Source organism: Lithobates pipiens, unplaced genomic scaffold, assembly GCF_037356315.1.
Source record: "Lithobates pipiens isolate NorthernLeopardFrog02 unplaced genomic scaffold, aLitPip1_a1.2 Scaffold_13, whole genome shotgun sequence".
Taxonomy (NCBI): domain Eukaryota; kingdom Metazoa; phylum Chordata; class Amphibia; order Anura; family Ranidae; genus Lithobates; species Lithobates pipiens.
This window is the reverse complement of record NW_027507718.1, coordinates 549305827-549327264: the sequence shown is the minus strand read 5'-3', so window position 1 is coordinate 549327264 and position 21438 is coordinate 549305827.

Below are 21438 nucleotides of genomic sequence, written 5' to 3'. Positions count from 1 at the left end.
AACCTAATGAACGTATCCGAAATAAAAAAAATGTTTCCCTTGTGCAGAGCTCTACTAGCCCCTCCCCATAAATAAATAATTCCCCCTCCACACAGGATCTCTGGAGCTCAGTCAGAGTGACCATCGGGGTCACTTCTCTTACTAAGGCCCTTCTCCCCCGATTGGTCAGTTTGGTCAGGTGACCAGCTCTGAGTCCTGGTTGTGTCATTCTTCTTCCATGTGAGAATTATGGAGGTCGCTGGGCTCTCGGGAAGCTTCAGTCCCCCGATCTGTGCCTTTGTAGTAATCCTGTCTCTGAGCTCAGCAGGCACTTCCTGTGACCTCATGGTCTTTGCTCTGTTACAGAATACATTGTCAGCTGTGATCCCTTTTATAGAGAGGTGTGCGCCTTTCCAAATCATTCGTCTCCCACAGGTGGACTCCAATCAAGGTGTAGAAACATCTCACCAACCATCCGAACTCATGCTCAGGCTGAACCATTTCTTCATCCCTAGTCTCCAGGAGTAGGTTTTTTCTTTGCAGGTCAGTAGGACTAGCAAATACTCGGACTATTCCATCTCTTACGAGATCTAACAGTGAAGAATTCATACAAAACTCTCAGGCTTTTTGCCTGACACAATTGTGGATCATAGCCACTGCTTCCTTGCCTGACAAAACAATACTGTCCACCCCTTTATTACCCAAAACATGGGAGTCAACTCAATAGAGGTTCCCCTGACCTCTGCTTGTATTGTTTTGCCAGCTCTTGGAGTTCAGTTTATGTAAAATCCTGTACTTTACCCCATCCAGGGCGCGGCCCCATCAAAATTGCCCAGTAATATTGCCATCATCAAAATTGCCCCATCATATTGTGTCTATAGGGGCTCCTGCGCTATATGTAAATGGTTATATAAAAAGGCACAAATCTATTCTAATAGGTGCAGAAAACACTTTATGAGTTGGCTCTCATTAATATATAGACTGAAAAAAGGGGGGGTGTGTTGCGCTTCCTATGTTAAAATCCAATAGTGAGCTGTCGCAAAAACCAATCAATATTAGCATCTAAACAGCAAAGAAAAAGCGCAGATGTGCTTGAACAAAAAAACGAGTGAATCAAAGTGCGTCTGTGCATAAAAATATGTGCATACAATTAAAATATATATAAATTATTACGTGAATGGTTGTAAGTAGTACCAGCAATAATGCTATAATAAATACTAAAAGTGCATGTACCCAAGAATCGGTATAAGTGAAATAAACGTAGCGAATAAAGATATAAAATAAAAACAACAGCAGCAAAAGCTAAATAATATATAAATATCTATAGCAGCAAACACCGATTATATCTGGTCAGAGTCATAGTAACAATTATACCTGATCAGAGTGACCCATACATATTTGAATCGTGAAAAAAATGCAGTGTGATAACACCAACAAATAGTGAAGTGCAGAATTTGCCAAGCCAACTCTCTTCCGTACAGGTGATTTTCTGTGTAAATGCTGATCACACTGGGTAATTACCTTGCTGCTGTAAGGTATAGAGCAAAATAATAGCCTTTTAAAAGGAACACCAGGAGATGGATGGAGAGGGGACTTCACATTTCTCTAGCGTCACCATATATCGTCTGATTCCTAGCAGCATGTATACTCCAGGGATAGACAAAAGAAATCCACCATAGTGTAGTATATCAAACAATTAACGATTTTTATTAAACGACTGTAAAACTACTCACAAAGGCGATAATGGCAGAGCGCACAGCAAACAATCAGACCAGCGAACGTGTCGCTTTCTGCCCCATCATATTGCCCCTAGCAATATTGCCCACATCAAAATTGCCACCATCAAAATTGCTCCATCATATTGTCCCATCAAAATTGCCCCATCAAAATGACCCTATCATATTGCCACCATCATATTGCCCCATCAAAATTGCCCCATCATACTGCCACCATTACATTGCCCTCATAAAAATTGCCCCATCACATTGTCCCATCATACTGCCCCATAACAATCGCCCCTTATAATTACCCTCATTAAAATTGCCCCATCATACTGCCCCCATCCTATTGCCCCATTATACTGCCAAACTGACCAATCTGGGGAGAAGGGCCTTAGTAAGAGAGGTGACCCTGATGGTCACTCTGACTGATCTCCAGAGATCCTGTGTGGAGATGGGATGAAGTTCCAGAAGGACATCACTGCAGCCCTCCCCAAATCTAGGCTTCATGGAGGAGGGGTAGAAGAGATCTGCACAACGGAAACATTTGTTTTGTTTGATTTCAGATTTGTTCATTAAATTAATAATTTAATTTCATCATATTTGTCATGTTAAAATGATTTGTTTTTGGAATTTGTTTTGTATATTCACTATTTTCAAATTAATTTGAATTTCAAATTTTGGAAGTCAATAATATATTGTTTCTATTCTACTTAATTTTTAGTCGATTTAAAATTTTAATTTTGAAAAACGGCTATATTTGTTCTATTCTATTTTTATTAAAAATACAGATTTCAAAGTTTGAATTTCAGATGACAGCTATATTCTTTCTGTTTTATTCTATTTTATTAAAAATTTACAGTTCAAATTTAAAAATTTCATTTTACAGAAGTTAGCTATATTTTTTTCAATTCTATTCTATATAAAATGTGAATTTTAGAAGATGGCTATATTCTTTTTCGTTTATTCTGTTCTATTCTGTTCTATTCAAATTTAGAATTTTGGAAATTAGAATTTTGGAAAATGGCTATATTCTTTCAATTTTATTCTATTCTACTATATTCAATATATTTCAAAATAGAAGTCATATATATATATATATATATATATATATATATATATATATATATATATATATTCAAATTTATTCTATTCTATTTGAAATGCAAATTTCAGAAAATGTCTATATTCTATTGTGTTTTAAGATTAAAATTTAGATTTTTTTTTTTCTTTTTCTAGTCTATTTTATTCAAAATTTTGAAAATTGAAATTAAAATTTTGGATGACAGTTGTATTCTTTATATTTTATTTTATTCTATTCTACTCAAAATGTTTACACTTGAATTTTGGAAGTTGGCTTTATATTTTTCTATTCTATTCAATTTTATTAAATATTGTGGATTGAAATTATGGATTTTAGAAGACGGCTATGTAGTTTCTATTTTATCATATTCAAAATTTGAATTTCAGAGGATGGCTATATTCTTTCTTTTCTATTCTATTCAAAATTCAAATTTTAAAATTAGAATTTAAGAAGATGGCTGACATGGAAATGTATAGATAGGCAACTCCTATCCTCATATTAATTAGTGGTTCCAAATTAATAATAACTACTTCAGTAGGGAACAGACAGAAAAGATACACTCAGCATCTTTCCAAATAACTGTTCTGATTTATTATGACGCAATTGAAGGTTTTTATACACATGATTACGTAGGTATCACATTAATATTACAATTGTACTTTTATGGTAACAAGGGGCGTAACATAGGCGGACTAATTCTAATCACGACTCAAAAGAATGCGAACATGTAATGAAAACATTATTAGTGGTGTGTGCACAGTGAGGGCAGTGTGCAATACATACAAAATAGAACACAACTATATACAGAACTTACACATTTCCATTACAGTCTCCTCTATTTTGATCAGTATTGGAACCTTCACACGCTTAGGTGGAGGTAGTCCTGGCCAAAGAGCCAAAACTCCATTGTGGAGAATATAATAGCTGAGCGGCTTTTTCATTACAAAATGACTTTTCATTGTGAAAAACAAATGATTGATAAGACATATTTACAGAGTACCGGCTGTACACTCCTGTGGCCAGTATGGCCTTCTAGCTTAATTGTTGGCATGCTGACTTATCAGTGTATGTAAACACAGACAATTCTACATAAAATGGAAGAGGTACAAAAGACAAATATGACTTTAATGTGGCTAAACTACTTTTCAAATCACATTATATATATATATATATTCCTTACAATTAGTATTTGAATAAATAGGACCCTAGACTGTGATCACAAGAGGGAATCAAACCAAAAACAAAGATTTCTTTAATTTTGTCATTTTTGAAGTGTCTGATGTGAATCCAGGGGGACTTTTCCTTCAAGTTTTGCACAACTGTACACGAATAGACGCTGTATTGAGTCTCCAAACATTTCATTGTATATAAATGTCTCCTAACAATCCACAAGTCACCTGGATTTAGTTTTAGATACTTCCAAACTTTTAGAATCTGGAATTGGGAAGAAAACACATGAGTTTGTCAAAAACCTTAAAAGATCAGCAACATTCTCTCTCCGAGATCCAAATGGAGGACTTCAGCTGCTGAGACAAAACATAAGCAAGTGAGTAACACACTCCCAAACCAAATCCTATAGGGAGAGAGTCCAAAATACCCGTAGGGGCTTGATAAAATATAAGAAAACATTCAGGCAAAAGTTTTCTAGTTTCTTATACTACTTTTTCTCCTACATTGTACAGTAGGGGGTATAAAAATAAAACCTCAAAACTTCTAGTAAGGACTCTCCTATAAAAATTATTTCCTCTGTTACTCTCTGTTAGACATGTGCAGGATGAAAAAAAATAGCTTAGTTTAGTTTTCTTTTGATTCGTTATTTAACTATATTTGTTTAGTAAAATTTGTTGCATTCATTACATTCGTTTTTGGGATTCGTTTAGTTTCGTATTCGAATTCGAAAAAATTTGCCCACAAACGAAAAAAATTCAACCGCATTAAAAATAAAAGATCAAATTTCGGAAGATGATAGATATATAGATATATATAGAAGATGTCTTCTGAAGTTCAAATTTCGTATGGAATGAATTTGAATTTGAATACAAAAGATTAGAATAGAAAATAATAGAAAAGAATAGACTAGAAAAACAATAGAACAGAATAGAATAAAAAATAAATAATATATATATATATATATATATATATATATATATATATATATATATATATATATATATATATATATATATATATATATTATATTTTATTCTTTTCTATTCTTTTCTACTCTTTTCTATTCAAATTCTATCCCATGCTCATTTAGTAAGATAGCCATAACTGCTTGTGACTGATGACACGGTCCATTTGTCAAGCTTGAGGGAAAAGAGTGTCTGGCAGACATAAAAGATCTAATTTTTTCAAAATCCTGTTTCATAATAAGTTGCCCCCTGTGGACCACTTGTTCTTCTCATTCTGGGGTTCTTAAAGTTAAATTATTAATCTCAGCTATACTGGGCCAGAACTAGGGTGGAATCTGCGAGTTGCACAGACCCGGCAAGTGCCCGGGGCTGTAAATGCGGCATCCTTAGTCGCCTGGTCTGCTTCCATGGGTTTTAATGTAAGTATGACTACCTCAGCAAGAAGCTAGAAGGCTGAAAACAGCCAATCAAATTAATTTAGCATTCTTTATTGGTTTACCTGCTGAAGTAAAAACAAACTTCTGGCCTTTCAAATGGAACCAAAAGATCTTTAATTCTCTATTATCTATATATATATATATATATATATATATATATATATATATATATATATATATATATATATTCTCTTTTTATAGCTCACAGGCTTTGCTAAAACATGGAACTCTGCTTCTTGAGCTGGAAAAGGATCCAATGACTCTGAATACAGAGTGTCCTTCTGGGTGATAAACACATTCTGCATCTTTAGTATACAACCAGGAATCAAATCTACATAAAATTAAATATCTGGGTCTTCAGGGAGTGTGTCCTGCACGGGGCTCACAGCATCTGATTCCTACATCATCAATGTAACACGTGTGGTTTTATTTGTCTTCAGCCTCCTCCAATAGAGCCAATAAGGTGGCTGGATACAAATGTATGTATTTTTATTGTTAGAGATATACATAAACAAACAAACAAATTCATATTTTGAACCTTTCATTAGGCAAACATTTAGTTAGCTGTATATTTGCTGCGCAGAATGTGGGACCATTAAAAATTAAATATTTGACTAAAATAATGTCTGTAACTTTGTCTAATAGCACCTTTGCATAAAAGCTGCAGCTCTGATATATCGGGGTGAACCCTTCATTACTGGGTCCAGCTTCCATAAATATAACAATGGCTTGTTTTCTATCACACTGTTTGTGTAAGAACTCCAGTTTCAAAAAGATAACTTTTTCCTGGCAATATTATAATTTCTCATTGCTTGCTCTGTTGTTAGTTATAGCGAGATAACACAAGTCCTTAGTTTCCATCTGACATTATTTTCCGGATGTCATCACATAATAAATGATAACAATACCCTGCGGTCATGCAGAGATGTCCAATAAATCCAATAAAGTATTCTTCTGCTTATACCCACTGCACTTTACAAGGACACATCATTTCACAATCCACACATTCTGCTTTGGATTTCAAAAATAAAAATGAATAAAAACAAAAGGAGCAACAATCTGTATATGACAGAACAGAAATCTCTCAGTCACATCAAAAGTTATAAAACAACTGGCTGCAGGTGGGATCTATCCTAACAGGGTGTGTGGACTTGATGTGATGGGTCGTTTTATTTAAATTTTATTTATTATTACTGTCAAATCATGGACCGCACATCACGTTATTATCAAAACTTTTCGATTTCATCATTGTAGGAAAAAGTTATTTGTTAAAAATGATGGCAGCTGAATTCACATTAGCAACCTGATCTTAATTGTGTTTTCTTTCAATAAGGGTTTATTGTATAAATGTAAAATTACACAATTCTTATCTTAATCTAAACTAATCCCATTTTACAAATTTCCACAATAAACTGGATTTCATTTCCAACCAAAGGTTGTCTAAACAATATACAGTTACAATATATCTATATTATTAATAAAATTGTTAAACTCAAGAAATTAATACTCAAGTGATAATCTCAATATCACATCCTAATTGTAATATATATCCACAGATATATTTCCTTAAAGGGGAACATATTACTTAATTTCCATTTTTTAAAAGCACTTTTCACAATCAAAGGATATTCAATGTGTGTAATACACGGTTAAATGTAACCTTCATTTTACCATGTTTGGAAAACAGATTGAAAAGTAATTGTGATCACATTGCTTATCTTTAGATTAAATAACCCGGCAACTTTTGTTATTAATCTTTTGTCTAAAAAACAGAAATTGTCATGGTGTCCTTCCAGCTTATCACTGAGCTCTCATCCCAGCTACATTCTTTCATGAGAGTGCAAAGGAGGGGGTCACATCTGCATACATGACACACACAAGAGATAGAACTAAAGGTTCCAGCATTCACACACATACACCAATATCTCTCTAAAATCGCTTACATTTTTCCCATTTGTACGCAACACAACACATGCATATCATTCTCTCACTTTCTTTTAACTCTTAAATATTTCCCGACTTTAAATTCTGCTTTGCTTATTTTGTTCTGATATCCTTTGCATCCCATGTATTGTAATCCCATACTTCACATACTCTAGCTTCTATGATCAGACGGGCAGCCATAGTGCTCATCCCATCTTCCCTCTCTGACAATATATAAAGTTTTCTGTTTTACCTCTCATTTCTCTGTTTTGACTTTACTAGTTGTGGTGCCTGACCCCAAATTCATCCCACAACTTAACATCATTTCTGTCTTGTGTTAATTGTCACCCTTCATCCATCCTCCTCACATAGATCGCTGTTCCTCTAGCTGTTTACTCTGCATGATTCTTAGTCCCTGTGGACTTTGGTAACCCAGTTACCCATTGTGGATCCCTGTCCACTCTAACCATTAATCTAAGGGTTCAGTTTATGTGGAACCGCACCTTCAGTTCATATATTTTATAGCGCTCCTTTTGTGGTGGGCATTTTTGAGGGTCTCTTACCCTTCATTCCCTTACTTAATGAAATGCCCATAATGACTGGCCAGTCTTCTCTACATGTGCCTATACCCTCTTGCCTCTAAACTACTTTATCTAGCAGATGTACTACATATACCTGTGATCAGCACTATTCTCCCCTTTCTTATCTATAACACTCCGATGGACAGTAGACAGTGACAACATAACATATAACCACTAATCAATACAGTTCGATTAAGGGTAATAAATTAGGTACCCTTCGTCCCGAAAATTCCTTACCGATCAAGGAAGTCTGATAACTCAAATGTAAGGAAAATGCTTCCCTCAGCAGAAATTCCCGGATCCTCTCACGCTCCTCGTTTCGGATTCTCAGGGTCACCTGTAAATCCCCTCCTAGGCAAAGCTCATCATCTGACATGGAAATTTATAGATAGGCAACTCCTATCCTCATATTGATTAGCGGTTCCAAATTAATAACAACTACTGCAGTAGGGAACAGACAGAAAAGATACGCTCAGCATCTTTCCAAATAACTGTTCTGCTTTATTATGACGCAATTGAAGTTTTTTTGTACACATGATTACGTAGGTATCACATTAATATTGCAATTGAATGTTTATGGTAACAAGGGGCGTAACATAGACAGGCTAATTCTAATCAGGACTCGAAAGAATGCAAACATGTAATGAAAACATTATTAGTGCTGTGTGCACAGTGAGGGCAGTGTTCAATACATACAAAATAGAACACAATTATATACAGAACTTACAAATTTCCTTTACAAAAGTTAGTTATGCATTTTTTCTATTTTATTGTATTCTATTTGAAATTGGAATTTAATAAGATGGCTATTTTTCCTTTTTTTACTCTATTCTATTCAATTCAAATTTTGAAATTCAAAATTCAAATTGTGGATGAAAGCTATATTCTTTCTATTCTATTCTATTCTGTACTAAATTTAAAATTAAATGACGAAAGAGGTCAATATTCTTTCTATAGTATTCTATTCTTTCAAAATTTGAATTTCCAAACCCTGATATATAATTTTGTCATTTTTTTATATTTGAAATACAAATTTTGAAAAATGGCTATATTCTTTCTATTTTATTCTATTCTTTCAAATTTCAAATTTGAAAGAATATTCTTTATTCTTTATATTGCATTCAACTCCATTCTATTTTAATCTATTCAACTTTTGATTTTTGGATGGCAGCTATATTCTTTCTATTTTAGTCTATTTTTTTCAAAATTCAAATATTGATATTTGAAATTGGATTTTGGATGACAGCTATATTATTTCTATTTTACTCTATTCTATTCTAATCAAAGTTTGAAATTCAAATTTTAGAATTTGGCTATAAATTGTATTCTATTCTATTGTATTTGAAATTATGGATTTTAAAATATGGCTGTATACTTTCTATTCCATTGTATTCAACATTTGAAATTCAAATTTCAAACTTTGAATTTCAGAAGAATTATATATTCTCTTTATTTTATTAAATTTTATTAAATTATATATAATTTTCTATTCTATTATTTTCTGTACAAAATTAGCATTCCTGAAGAGGGCTCTATATTTTCTATTTTATTCTGTTCTATTCTATTTAAAATTTGAAATTCATAGTTCATAAGAAGACATCTACATTTTTTATATTTTATTCCATTCCATTATTTTTTATTCAAAATTCTAAGTTTGAAATTTAAATTTAAATTTTTAAAGACAGATGTATTTTGATCATTTTTTTAATTCTATTTGAAATACTAATTTTGGAAATCATCTACATCTCTTTCTTTTTTATTATATTCTATTATATTCAAAATTCAAAATTCTAATTTCTCTGCATCTGGACCCCCGTGAGAGGCAAGTCGAAGAAACAACTATCCACACTCCAATGTCCACTTTCCTCTAAACAGCCTCCTTGAATTTTTATATAGCTCTCCTTGGATCCATACCTCAATGCTCCTTGCATTCTCATTTCTTCACTATTTCTTCACAGTACTTTTTTTTTTTTTTAAGAAAGAAGAGGAAAATAAATTCTAATTTCTAAATTCAAATCATGAGTGTCACTTATATAATTTTCTATTGTATTCTATGCTATTAGAAATTTAAATTTGGGAAATAGGCAATATTCTTTTGATTCTATTTGAAATTGATTTTCTAAATTAGATTTTTTGGGGGTGGCTATATTTTTTCTTTTTTACTCTATATTGAATTCAAAATTCAAACTTTGAAATAAAAAATTCTAATTTTGAAAGAAAGCTATATTCTTTCTATTTTATTCTAGTTGATTATTTTCTAAATTTGAAATTCAAATTTAGGAATATGGTTATATTCTTTATATTTTATTCAATTCTATAATTTTCTATTCAAAATTCTTATTTCAAAATGTGAATTTCCAAAGACAGATTTGTTTTATTATTTTATTTTTGAAATACGAATTTCAGAAAATGTCTATAATCTTTCTATTTTATGCTATTCTATTCAAAATTTTGAAATTAGAATTTTGCAAGTTGGCTTTATATTTTTTTCTATTCTATTCTATTTTATTTGGAATTATGGATTTTAGAAGATGACAATATTATTTCTGTTCTATTGTATTCAAAATTTGAAACTCAAATTTAAAAATTTTCATGTCAGAACGTTGCTATATTATTTTTATTTTATTCTATTCTATTCTGTTATATTATTTTCTATTTAAATGTCAACATTTTCATTTCTGAAGACAGCTATATTCTTTCTATTTTATTTTGTGTTATTATATTCACAATTTGAAGATTACATTTCAAAAGATGGCTATATTCTTTCTATGGTATTCTTTCCCATTCTTTTCTATTTAAAATAATTAATTTTAAAATTAGAATTTTGAAAGACAGAGATATATTTTTTAATTCTATTTGAAATACTCATTTTGGAAACCGATTACATTCTTTCTACTTAATTCTGTTGTACTCAAAATTTGAACTTCAAAATTAAAACTTTGAATGTCAGTTATGATTTTTTCTATTTTATTTTATTCTATTTAAAATTCGAATTTAAGAAGATGGCTACTTTCATTCTTTTTTACTCTCTTCTATTCAATTCAAATTTTGAAATTCAAAATTCAAATTTTGGATGAAAGCTATATTCTTTCTATTTTATTCTATTCTATTCTATTCTAAATTTGAAATTCAGTTATGCAGGATGGCTATAGTCTTTTTGATATTTGAAATTGAATTTTGGATGACAGCTTTATTCTTTCTATTTGATTCTATTCTATTCTATTCAAAATTTGAAATTCAAATCTTGTAATTCTAATTTTTGAATTTCGCTATATATTTTATTATATTCTACTGTATTTGAAATTATGGATTTTAAAAGATAGCTTTATACTTTCTATTCCATTGTATTCAAAATTTAAATTTCAAACTTTGAATTTCAGAAGAATTATATATTCTTTTTATTTTATTAAATTTATATTATTTTCTATTGTATTCCTTTCTGGTCAAAATATGCTTTCTATTTTATTCTCTTCTATTCTTTTTATAATTTGAAATCCACATTTCAGAAGACAGCTACATTCTTTCTATTTTATTATATTCCATTCTTTTTTATTCTAATTTCTAATTCTGACATTTTCGTGCATATTTTTTTATTCTATTTGAAATACTCATTTTAGAAACCATCTACATTATGTTTTATTATATTCTATTATATTCAAAATTCAAAATGTGAATATCTAAATTCAAATCAAATTCTATTCTATTAGAAATTTAAATTTGGGAAATAGGCTATATTCTTTTGATTCTAATTGAAATAGATTTTCTAAATTCGATTTTTGGAAGGTGGCTATTTTTTTTTCTTTTTTTTTTACTCTATATTGAATTCAAAATTCAAACTTTGAAACTTTGAAAATCTAATTTTGAATGGAAGCTATATTCTTTCTATTTTATTCTAGTCAATCATTTTGTAAATTTTTAAATTAAAATTTTGGAAGATGGTTATATTCTTTATATTTTATTCAATTCTATTATTTTCTATTCAAACTCATATTTCAAAATGTGAATTTCCAAAGATAGATTTTTTTTTTAATTTTATATTTGAAATTTCTGAAAATGGCTTCATTATTTCTGCTTTATTCTATTCTATTCAAAATTAAAATTTTGAAAGACAGCTATATTCTTTCTATTTTGTTCTACTCCATTCTATTTTAATCTATTAAAATTTAGATTTTAAGAAGACGGCAATATTCTTTCTATATCAATTAATTATATTCAAAATTTGAAATTCAAATATTGGAAGACAGTTATAAGTTAATCTATTGTCAATTCGATCAATTTGATCTATACTATTTATTTCTATTCTAATCAGTTTTTTTCCTACTCTTTTTTATTCTTTTATTTTATATTATATTCTGATTTATGCTATTCTTTTCTATTCTATTCTATTATTTATATACTTTTTATTCTATTATATCCTAGCCTATCATATTATATTCTATTCTTTTATTTTCCCTTCTGTTCTGTTATATTCTTTTCTATTATGTTATATTTAATTATTTTCTATTCTGCTATATTCTTTTCCATTCTGTTATATTCTATTCAATTTTATTCTGGTTTTTCTCAATTATTTTCTATTCTTTTCTATTCTATTCTATAAAGCAGCCCAAGTAGGAATCGGCATTTGTTTTCTTTTAAACCTTAATGTTATTATTTTGATCTACATATTTTGAGAAATGATAACCCTCCGAGATAAAATGTGCTAATTCTTACATATTTTGTTTGGATGAATTAGAAAACAGATGATAAAGGTTCTTGTTAGCTAAAGTTTTCAGGAAATTTCACAATAAAGATTTATAAACAGGTGAATATATTTGCCTACAAGGGAGGGAGATGTCTGATGGTCATGATGCCTCATAACTTCTCCACAAAGTACGGTACAACAATGAAAATGGCCCCACATGGAAGTATATAAATGTATCTTCACTGTGAGACTAAAGATTATTAGTAATTTATTGTTTTTTTATTACAAGGTACATTTGTCTTGGTCAGATCTACACCTCATACAGTTACATCTGGTGACTTGTGAAAGTGTCATTGCCTCACATTTCCAAGGAACAGTTGTGTGATATTTTCCCTCAGAAGCCAGATTAGACATGAGAAATTTGTTTTGTTCCAAATTATAATTTTTTTTTTGACAAATTCCTTATTTTAGAAATATTAATGAAAACACATTTAACAAATATTTGTAAATTTGAATATTAGAAAATGCATAAATTAAAAAATAAAAAAAATCGTAAATTTGGAAATTCAAAAATTCTAAAATTTGAAAATTCGGTAATTGGTAAATTAAAAAATTTGGAAATTTAAAATGTGAAAATGCAAACTACCTAATCTTAGTTCCTACTTGATATTCCTTATCAATAGTATTATCCGACTGATGTACTTTCATCTGTATCCATTCCCTCCTGATGTATCTATTGCATTCCTACCTGGTGCTATCCTATCTATACTCTTCCCCCCTTCCCAACGACTGGAGATATTGCATATCTACTCTATTGTTCTAGTATTTGTACCCAATATTATTTTACCTAGTTTTGCATATTAGACTAGCTATGTGTTACGTCACTCTGATCTATAGGATCTGTATCTGCTTCTCTAGTCGGAACCTCTGATAAGCTGTTATAAATTGTTTATCTTGTTTCAAACACTGAAATTCAATAAAGAAATATTGAAAATAAAATTTGAAAATGCAAAAACCGGAAAATTTGAAAATCTGAAATAATAACTAATAACTTAACAATTACTAACTATTAAATTATCGGTATTAGAATTTAATTTCAAATTTGGCTGTTAGTGAAGGTAGCGAATACAAATTTATCCAAAGTTATGAATTATCCAAAACAATGAATGCTGTATCTAAATGAATGGACCGTAACTAATTAATAATACTAAGTAATAATAATAATAATAATGATAATAATAATAATAATAATGATATATAATATTATTATTATTATTGTTATTATCATCATTATTCATTGTTAATTTGTTGCGTCCCATTTGTTTAGCTGGGGCATTCATTATTTAGGATATTTCATAAATTCAGATAAATTTGTATTCGCTACATTCACTAACAGCCAAATTTGAAAGGACATTCCAATACCTAGAATTTAATAATTAGTTATTATTAGTTAGTTAGTTATTCTTTCAAATTTTCAGATTTTCTCTCTTATTTTCAGATTTTCAACTTTACAAATTTATGAATTTTTTTAATTTGCAAATTTACAAATTGTGATCATAACCAATGACCCGAAAAACAAAAACAAAGAAAAAGGAATGAAATGGAAACAAAATTGAATGGATTTTTCGGCAGTGCACATGTAGCCAAGATGCCTCGAAACTGTGTAAGCAATGCAGATAACTTCTGATACATTTGTGGAAATGTTACATTTGCACCCCGAAAGTGACAGCAGTGGTAAAAAAGCATACCACCTATAGAGGATCAGGACAAGAGTCGGGCTCCTCATTGTTGCATAACATGTGCAACGTATTTGTGTCATTGGCTAAAAGAAAGAAAAAAAAGTCCATGTCTTTCACAGTCCCAATGGAGTGGAGGGAACCCACCAATCATAGTAGTGATGATATTTTTCATGGTTCCCCTAATTTGAAAAGGGATCTCAAAAAAGAATATCCAAACATTCCATCCGCACTGCGTCTTTTACCCCATGGTACATAATCGCACATCCCCCTGGTAATTTAGAATTATTTTGATGCAATTTTATCCTGAAGCTGTATCTTGGAAACTGGAGCCAATGAATACTCAGGACTTTGTTTTCCTTTATTAGTGACCCAATTCTGGTACAATTTATCTACTTTCCTCTCATCTCTACTCTTTGTAGACCAGAGTTATTACAAAATGTTTCACATTCAAATTCATTTGCAAATTTGTAGAATTTATTTTGTTATCATTTATTTCAGATTAGTTGACATTTGTTACGATTGTAATTTGGAAATTCAGATACATCCGAATCTCCAATAATGAAAATGTTGTCTGAATTTTGATTCATAAGGAAATGAATTGCACATGTCTACTGGCTAGATGGAAGCCCCTCCTCCATGCAAATCACATAAAGGTCCTCTTGGAGTTTGCAAAAAAATCCCCTGAAGAACTCTCAGACTGTGAGGACCAAGATTCTCTCATCTGATGAAACCAAAATGGAAGTGTTTGGCCTCAATTCTAAATGTTATGTCTGGAGGAAACCAAGCAGTGCTCACTAGACATGTGCGATTTGTTTTTCCGTCCGAATACAAATTCAGACAAATTTTTGGTTATTCAGAAATGTGGTTGTGTCTGAATCTCTGAATATAATTGTAACAAATAGTAACAAATTTTGTTGAAATTCATAAATTCATTTTGTTTATTCATTTTGTAATGAATTCCAAATTTTCAGAACAATTAAAAGTCGGAACAGTTGAAAAATGATCGACCGATTCTAATTCTGTGTGAAGAATAGCTGGTTGTTAGGCAGCGGGCCAGGGGGCCGGGAAGACGACCACCGCGTCCTTAACAACCGATGACTCATCAGCTGTCAGCGGGCTTCCCCACTGACAGCTGAAATGTAAACAACAAAATGTCGGCAAAACAAAAATGTTTAAAAGAAATGGCGTGGGGTCCCCCAAAAATACATACCAGGCCCTTATCCGAGCATGCAGCCCAGCAGGTCAGGAAAGAGGGGGACGAGCAAGTGCCACACCTCCTGAACCATACCAGACCACATGCCCTCAATATGGGGGGTGCTTTGGGGTGGGGGGCTCTGTTTTGGTCCCAATATAACCTAGCATCATGGAGCAATTCATCCTTAACTTCCTAATAGAAGCAATGTAGCCATTAATCAGGGCTCAGCACTCTACTCTCTCTTCTTCCTGTGTACCTGATCTGTGGTTATATCAGAGATTAGAAGTCTGTCCGGCTGTCAGTCATGGAAGGTGGATCAGAATGAAAATACTTCTGCTGGAAACATTGATGATGAATTACTCCACAGTGTCTGCACCTACAGAGATGACTAGGAGCTTATCTGAACATCCTGAGCCCAGTCACTAGATCTAAGCAAGTATGAGTCACCTGACATACTGATCAACATTGACAAATGATCAATCTAACTTTGTGAAAAAGACAAGGAAGGAATCAAGCAGCACAATGAGATATAGATAGAAATGTTTACAGAAATAATATTCAGAAATGCAAATTCATCAGGAAATAACATTCAACCGATATGCTTAACTGCTTAAGGACGGCCCCAGGTACATATACTGCGGCAGGTTGACCCTTCAATGCAACGAGAGGGGCAGAACGGTATTCTTCCTATGTAAACAAGGCAGACTGCGGATCTGCTAGTAAGAAAGACATAGATTTTGTGAGAGACACACGGATCTCTGTCTTTGTACAGTTAAACCATCCCCCACACAGTAAAAAAAACACTCTTAGGGAACACATTTAACCCTTTGATCACCCCTGATGTGACCTTCTTCCCTGCCGGTGTCATTAGTACAGTGACAGCGCATTTTTTATCCCTGATCACTGCATTGGTGTCACTTGTCCCCAAAAAGTGTCAATTAGTGTCAGATTAATCTGCAATGTCGCAGCCCCACTAAAAAATCGCTGATTGCCACCATTACTAGTGAAAAAAAATTGCATAAATCTATCCTATAATTTAAAGAAGCTATGTTTGTGTAAACCAAGCAATATACGCTTATTGGTATTTTTTACAAAAAATATGTAACAGAATACATATTGGCCTAAATTGATGAAGAAATTTGATTTTTAAAACATTTTTATTGGATGTGTTTTATAAAAAACAAAACCTCTGGTATGGATTTTAAGGGGAACCCCGTGCCAATATAAAAATAAAATTGCGTTAGTCCACGCTCCCCTAGTTAACTCGCTCTCATAAGCTGATCTCACATGCCTTAAATACCTGGTGTCTTGTCCGTGGGGGTTCTCCTAGTGTATTGGAGCGGAGGAGCTGCTGGTTGATCAGGGGCTGTGGAGGCGCTGCTGGGGAGACTATCAGCGTGGTCCTGCGAAATCCCGGTGAGAGCTCGGGTGACGAGGTGACAGCTTGACGAACACAGTGAAGCCAGCCTCGGCATACCAGGTAACGAATCCTAAGCTAAGCAGTGGAGTAAGCAGCGAAGGGAGACCTCTGGTGGCCATCTGCAATATTGTCTGGTATTTGCTGTATGTACCAGATGTTATATATCAGTATGCAGAAAGTACTTGAGAGACATTTCTCTTCACCCAGTATAATATGACTGCCAGCTGCCTATAATGCTCCAAAAAGAAAATAGAAAGTCTGGAGGAGTGGAACTTATATTGTGTGAACTTTCACGTATTAACCTGCTAAAAAATGTGTAAGATCTGACTAAGTTTTGAAAAAAAACCCCGCCGCATCCGTTTTTGTTGCTCTTGTTGCTCTTGTTATTAAGAAAGGGGGATCCTAGCTGGACAGTGGAAATTATCAGAGTTTCTGGAGGCCATATAATTAAAGTGGACCCCCACGGTGTTGCGGAGGCTGCGTCGTGAGTACCCCCTCCCCTCCCTCCCTCTTTCCTTGGAGGGGAAGAGAGGTATCTCTTTTTTTTTTTTTTTTGGTTACATACTGAATTAATGATGGCAGCAGGGAGGAGAGGGGAAGAGCTGGCAGGTCAAGAGAATGTTGGAACGCAATCTTTAAGGTCAGCTAAGGATAAAGACAAGGAAAAGAGCTCACAGGCCATGGCAACGGGGACATCAGCAGCAGCAAAACTAGAAAAGTATGCGCATACTTCTGAACATACGCCAACTAAGGGAGCACAAGTAAAAGCCTCAACAGATAGAAAGAGCCAAGGGCAATCAGGTCTGGTAGGAGGAAAGAACGCAGATAAAAAAATGGCGGGTGCTGTAGGGAAACCCGAAACAGTGTTTATGCAGGACCCTTTGATTAATGGAGAAGGAGAACCCACATTAAAGGAGGTGTTGGGGGCGGTTAATGTGAGTAAACAATCCTTAGTAGAGCTATGTGAACAAACAAGAGGCATTAAGGAGGAGTTAGCCTTGATGCGGCAAGACCTACAAAATACGGCTGATAGGATAACAGCAGCAGAGGGGAGAATATCTCAGATCGAAGATGAGGTATACCCATTGAATCAAGAGGTCAAAGATCTAAAAATACAGATGGGGAAATTCGCAGGGAAATTGGATGAAATGGAGAACAGGCTCCGGAGAGACAATGTGAGGCTGGTAGGACTCCCGGAAAAATGTGAAGGCCCTGATCCAATTATATTTCTGGAAAATTGGCTTGTTGAAACCTTTGGAAGAGAGACTTTTTCCCAACAGTTCGCAATAGAAAGGGCGCATAGAGTCCCGGCTAGAACCCTGAACCGAGGGGGCCAACCTAGATCCATTTTACTGAAATTTTTGAATTACAAAGATAAAGCGGCTGTGCTCCGAAAGGCCAGAGAAATGGGTAGTATCACTTATAAAGGGGCCAAAGTTTCATTTTATTCTGATTTTTCTCCGGACTTGCAGAAGCGCAGAGCAGAGTTCATTGAAACCAAGCGCAGACTCCAGAAACTAGATGTTACATATGCTCTGCTGTATCCAGCCCGGTTACGAGTCGCAGCCTTGGGAGAGACTTTATTTTTTGATTCTCCTGCTGGTGTGTCAGCTTGGATGGAGGAAAGGGGGGATCGGTTGATGAGGAGGTGAAGGGTTAGGGGAGAGGAAGGAAAGCCCCCCCCCCCTTCCTCATCTTCTCTGTGTTCTTTTTTTTTTTTCTCTCTTTTCTCCTCTCTCTTGTTTAGTTCGTTTTTTTTCTTTCTTCCCTCCCTTTACCCTCCTTGCTCCCTCCCGCTCTCTCTCCCCCCTTACCCATGACCTATGTTGTTGGGGGGGGGGGGTTTGGACGGGGAGATATAGTGGGTACAATGCACCTGAATCACGGGCACAATGTATATACACATGCAACGGCGGGAGGTGGGACACTCACAGTATAAAGGTATATGTGAATGAAATTAGGAAGGGTAAAAAATGAGGCACAGGTTGGGTTCAAGGGGAGATGGGCTAGGGAGGGGGGGAGGGGGATGATGTAGTATGTGAATGGGTGGGAAAGAGAAGGGAGTTTGAAGGTATGGGTGAGGTTGTAATGGTCACAGGAAAAGCCCCTAGGGGTAACCCAGAAGGGTATGGGAAGGGGTGGGGGGTAGGAACAAGGAATAAAAGGGGAAATAATGGACAGGAAAAGGGCGAAGATTGCACAGTAATAGAGGATAAATTAAAAATAACGTTGGGAATATATGAAAAGTTTATCTTTTCTCTTTCACAAAGGGGAAGTTTGGGACAGAATGGTATTACAATATTCAAAAGGACACATAAGGATATTAGGAACTCTAGCCCGAGTAAGCTTTTTTCTCTCCTTTTGTTCCCTCACATCTCTCAACTTTTTTCTAGAGGGGGGTATAGAGAACATCCCTATGAGATCAATTATAATATTGAGATAATTCCTTTTTCCTGTTTTTTTTACTGTTTTTCTGGAAAGGTATGCAGGATAGAGTTATGAATATTGGCTCCTGGAACGTTAGAGGGATGGGTACATCAGTTAAAAAAGCAGCGGTGTTTGATGCCCTTGAAAAATGTGATATTGGGTTGATCTGCTTACAGGAAACGCATCTAACTGAGGACTCCAAGTTGGAGAATTATAGCAGGAAATTCCCCACTCAGTTTCACTCAGTCCACACCTCTTATTCAAGAGGTGTGGCTGTGTTGATAAGAAAAGAAGTAGCGTTTAACTGTCGGCAGACCAGCATTGATAAAGAAGGGAGATATGTATTTTTGCATTGTGTAATTGAAAATCGGGAGTATGTCATTGCAAATATTTATATTCCACCCCAGTTTAAACTGGATGTTTTATATAATCTAATGGAATTTATAGTAGGTAAATCTGGGATCCCAGTGGTAGCAGTGGGAGATTTTAACGAGGTTATAAATAAAAATCAGGATAGGCTCCCACCAGGGACAAATCTGCAGAGAGAGGGTGAGAGTCGGTTATCCAGGTTTATGCAAGAAGGGGGACTATCTGATTTGTGGAGAGTTCGGAATCTGGACCTCCTACAATATTCGTGTTTTTCAAGCTCCTACTCCTCACTCTCAAGAATCGATTTAGTGCTGGGGAACGAAGAAGCTAACCAAGTGGTAAGGGAAATAGTATACCAACCCAGGGGGGTGTCGGATCACTCATTGGTGACGGTATTGGTTAATTTAGAGGGGAGGGGTCCCTCGAAAGTATGGAAACTGAACCCAGTGTGGCTTGAGATAATTGGAGATGCAAATAAAGTATTATTCCAGCTAGAAGAGTTCATAGAGCTCAATAGGGATACCGCTGCGAGTGGAGTGATATGGGACGCATTAAAGGCCTACCTCAGGGGTATCCTTATTCAACAGGTAGTGAAAATTAAGAAAATATCTAGAGAATGGGAGAATACTGTTAAAAGGGAGTTAGTAGGTGCAGAAAGAGAATATATAGTAAATCCCTCCCCAGAGAAACGAAAGGTATGGTTAGATACACAGCAGAAGTATAAAGCAATGATTATTAGAAAAGCTGAGAACAAAAAACTATTTCAGAAACAAGTGGCGTTTGGGGAGGGGGAAAGTGTCGGGAAGATGCTGGCACACTTAGTGAAGACCAACTCCTCGCCATCCATCGTCCCCGCGATCAGGACAGAGAAGGGAAAAATCTCAACTCAGAATTCAGTGATTATAGATGTTTTCAGATCATATTATGCAAAATTGTACAGATCGCAGGGGATGAGGGGAGACGAGGAGATGGACAAGTTTTTTGGAAATATTAAAGTCCCTTCCCTCACCGAGGAGGAGAGAGAGACAATGGAAGCCCCATTAACATTAGAAGAAATTCAATCTGCAGTGACAGCAATGGCTAACCAGAAGTCACCAGGACCAGACGGACTTCCATTGGAAATCTATAAATACTATGGGAAAGTACTGCTTCCAGAGTTTCTCAGAGTATTAAATAGGGCAAAGGAGGAAGGGAGATTGCCTACCTCGATGACGAAGACAACGATAATTGTTCTGCACAAGGAGGGGAAGGATCCGTTGGAAACTAAATCTTACCGACCTATCTCACTTCTGTGCACGGGCTCAAAAATACTAGCTAAGGTACTGGCGGCCAGACTGAATAAAATTATCTCCAGATTAATACACCCTGATCAAACAGGATTCATTCCTGGTAGATCAACTAGCATGAATATTAGAAGACTATACCTTAACCTACAGATACCAACGGAAAACATAGGGAAAAGGGCAATTATGGCTTTGGATGTAGTCAAAGCCTTTGACAGTCTTGAATGGAGATACATCTGGCGAGTTCTGAGAGAATTTGGCTTTGGCTCCTCATTCATTGAATGGATCAAAATTTTATATAATGGCCCTAGTGCTAGAATTAGGGTAAATAACGAGTATTCAGATAAGATACTATTAGAAAGAGGTACAAGACAGGGGTGCCCTCTGTCACCCCTGATCTTTGCCCTCGCAATGGAACCATTAGCCATTGCAATAAGATCTAATGCTGACATGGAAGGTTTTAAAAG